At 42.8% G+C, this 3,550-nt stretch overlaps 1 pseudogene; it reads left to right on the top strand.

The window, feature by feature from the left end:
* Positions 1-825: 825 nt before the first annotated feature.
* LOC106846328 (importin subunit alpha-8-like) lies at positions 826-3,190 on the top strand (annotated as a pseudogene).
* The last annotated feature ends 360 nt before the right edge of the window (positions 3,191-3,550 follow it).

The following is a 3,550-nucleotide window of genomic DNA, read 5'->3' as shown; positions in this document are numbered from 1 at the left end:
AGGCTGTGTCATATTTTTCCAAAATAACTGATTCAATCTATTCTTTGAACACATAAAGGTGATTAAAAATGTCTCTTACACACAATAGAAAAATTGGTTCATTCCCATGATTGCTGGAAATCTGCAATGCTTAGTCGCTTTTCTTCTATACTCTTCTTCAGGCTCCCCTGCTCTGACACCGCCATCTGCGAGGACTCTGCCCAATCTTCCGTATGCGGCTGCCCTGCTGGAAATCTTCCCCCTCGCGCTTGAACACTCTCCCAATAGGAGCTCTCATAATCTTCACATCCTTTCTTCCCAAGGTTAAATACTTCCAATCTCATGACCTGATATCCATATGCATCATCCTTGAATTAATACAATTATTCTCTATGTCTATATCTGTTGCATTTTACTGAAGAAAAATAACAAAGCAGACAGATCAGCTCCTCTATAAATATGGACAGCGAATTCAGTTTAAATCTTTGTGCTCTCAGCAGTCCTGCTATGTTTACTAGCCAGCCTCTCTCCCAGTCTCCACTGGGGAGATTTAAAACATATGTACTCTTTTCAGATATTCTCCACCTCACTGCAAGACACATCAATTGTGACTTCCCTTTCCTCTCAACAAGTCTCTAAATGGATAGTCATTTTCACCCACTCATTTCCTTTCCATTCCTGATAAAAAGGAATCCTTGCCTCTCCTTTTTCTGTTGTACGATGATTCATTATCTACTTACAGTCCATTCTCTTTTAAACATGCTTGAAGTCAACATAAAAATAAATTAAAACTCTCTTCCATCATTCATTCTCCTCTGGCTATTTCTTTAGCTCTAGTGTACGTTTCTGTGCATGTGATTACCATTTTGCTCCTCCCGTGTACTCTGAAATATCCCATTATTAACCAAATGTCCCAATAACAAGTAGACCACAAAATCATTGCTATTCTAGAATTTTGAGACAAAGTTCTCAAAGAAAATGGGAAGGAAAGACTGCTAAACTGGTTTAGCTGAGCAATTACTAATGTACTTTTTGCACGAAACTTAGAAATACGTCATTGGCTGTTTAATGACTGCCAGTACAGTCTGACAAAGTGAATTATAATCTTCTCGAAACTTGATACCATGTGTTAGATTTATGCATTACTTTACTCAATAAACTTAAGTGCTTAATCAATATTTTATGGGAGAGGAGAGAATGTGTATACAAAAATGCAAGTGTCAATACTGAGTCCTTAAGTACAGCCCCTCACAGACTTCTCAGCTCAATACTATTGTTATAAGAGCACACCCTTCTTTTCTAGCGCACTGGGTTCACCTTCAGCTTACCTAGTTCATAGAATTTTTGCTGACACAAGGTAGGATGATAATGAAAATGCATTGCATTGCTTAAGGAATATCAATAGGAATTACATATTTCAAAAGTTTTGTTATTGCATTAATAGTTGTCTTCTTCCAAAATAGCCTGAACTTCAGAAAGTCAGGTATTATCACCACTAATCCATAGAAGAAAGAACTGCTACCTAAGAAAGGTAAATAACATTGTAGGTGAAATCAGGTCGTATATTCTAATCAGTCACAAATTGGACCTTGGGTTTTGGACTTCGAATATTGCTTTCTTTCTACCTCATCAATCAGGGCAGCTCCGCCAGGTGGTTTCTTATGCTTCTTCCAGTCAATGTGCCAACTTTAGAAGTTCTAGTCGAGAGGCTGAGGAAATTTCAGTACTGAGGCAAAGAAGCATCTACGAGGCAGCAACAGCAGATGGCAATCAGCCTACAGCTCCAGAAAGCCAAGAAAGACGAGCAGGCTGTAAAGAGAAGGAACATGACCAATCTCTCACCTGACCCAGTTTCAGGAAAGCTCGCCAAATTGGTCAGCTTCCCCCTGCATGAAATAATCAATGGTGTGACTCCTCAGACCCAGAGCTATGTGTCCAGGCCACTCAGGCAGCCAGGAAAATGCTGTCTCAAGAAAGAAGCCCTCCTCTAAAATAGATTGTTGAAGCAAGGCTCGTTCTCATGCTGCTGGAGCTCCTGAAGTCATGGCTTCACCACTGCTTGCGGTTGAGGCAGCCTGGGCTCTGACCAGCACAGCTTCATTGACTTTGGAGCAGACACCAGCTGTTGTGGACGGAGTGCCATCCAGCCCTTGAGTGAGCTTCTGTCTTCTCCTGGTGTGACTGTTTGTGAACAGGTAGTGTGGGTTCTTGGTAACAGAGCAGGTGACAGCTGAGAATTCAGAGACATTGTCCTCTTGAGCAATGCTGTCCCACATCTGCTGGCCCTGGTTTTTCATCAACCATACCCATCCCATTTCTGTAGAACATCATGTGGACCTTGTCCACACTGGAGCAAAACAACAACCGGTACTCTTGTGAAAAAGTGGTCAAGTAAATGTTGTTGCTCCTCTTCCACCTCCCACAGCGTCGTGGCAATGAGGTTCCCTGGGACACCTGCTGGGCCATGTCCTACCTCATGATGGCTGCAATGAGTGCATCTGCCAAACGGTTGACAAGGGGGTCCTGCCTTGCTGCTAGAGCTCATGACCAGTTTGAGGCTCAATGTCTTGACCCCCTCTCTCCACACTGTGGAAACTTCGTCATTGTAACGGATCACCAGAACTAAGTGGCCGTTGACACAGGCGGCTGAGCATGCTGCCCCAGCTCCTGATGCACCGCAAGTTCTCCATCCAGAGGAGGCATCCAGACATCCAGCTGTGGATTCCTTGTGGTACGCTGCCTCCCTTGGTGGCTCTGTTAAAAAATGGAGAGTTTAATGTCCAGAAAGAGGCTATCTGGCTGATGGCTAACTGCACAACTGGAGGGCCTGTGGGCCAGTGGATCCAGTGTGTTCACTCCAAAGTCTTTGAACCACTAAGTGAATCAACTCACCTCCCAAGACATGAAAACTGTTTTCATCATTCTCCATATTATCTCTTATATCCTCCAGGTGGCAGAGAAGCATCCTAAGAAGGAAAACCTGTGTCTTCTGATAGAAAAACTCAGCGGGATTGTTGGAATGGAGGTTTTACAACTTCAAGAGAACTGCCAGGTTGGCCAGGCTGCTTTGAACGTTATGGAGACGCACTTTAGTGAGGAAGAAGAGAAGAGCATAATATTATCAGTCCTGGACCAAGATCAGGAATTCTTTAAGCACTTAACAAAAAAATACCAAAGCTCCGCAACTTCTAAACCAATGACCAAATCCTGAAGTGTCACTTCTTTAAGAAGCCGCTCCTATATCTTAGCATATCACAGCTGTAAAGCTTTTTAAACTGAATGTTAATAAAATTTTTGACACTTTTACCTCCATCTATCAAAAAAAAAGTCACTGTAACTACACACTTCCACATGTACAAGCAAGGATTGCCCCCAAGCCCAGAAGAACTATTATCTTAAAGTGAGTGAGGCAGTTTCAAGCATAATTATTTCAGTGATTTTCTACTGCTGTGCAAAAGTGTGAACTCAAGGTTTTCACACACACTGAAATTGCCCAAACTGGGGAACCCCAGAAGGGCAAACCCAAACTGGAGCCCTAGGAAATGGAAAGAAAAGTTTCAAAGGCATCACC

The sequence above is a fragment of the Equus asinus genome, chromosome 7 (genome assembly GCF_041296235.1).
Source record: "Equus asinus isolate D_3611 breed Donkey chromosome 7, EquAss-T2T_v2, whole genome shotgun sequence".
Classification (NCBI taxonomy): domain Eukaryota; kingdom Metazoa; phylum Chordata; class Mammalia; order Perissodactyla; family Equidae; genus Equus; species Equus asinus.
This window is presented reverse-complemented; position numbering and strand designations above follow the sequence as displayed.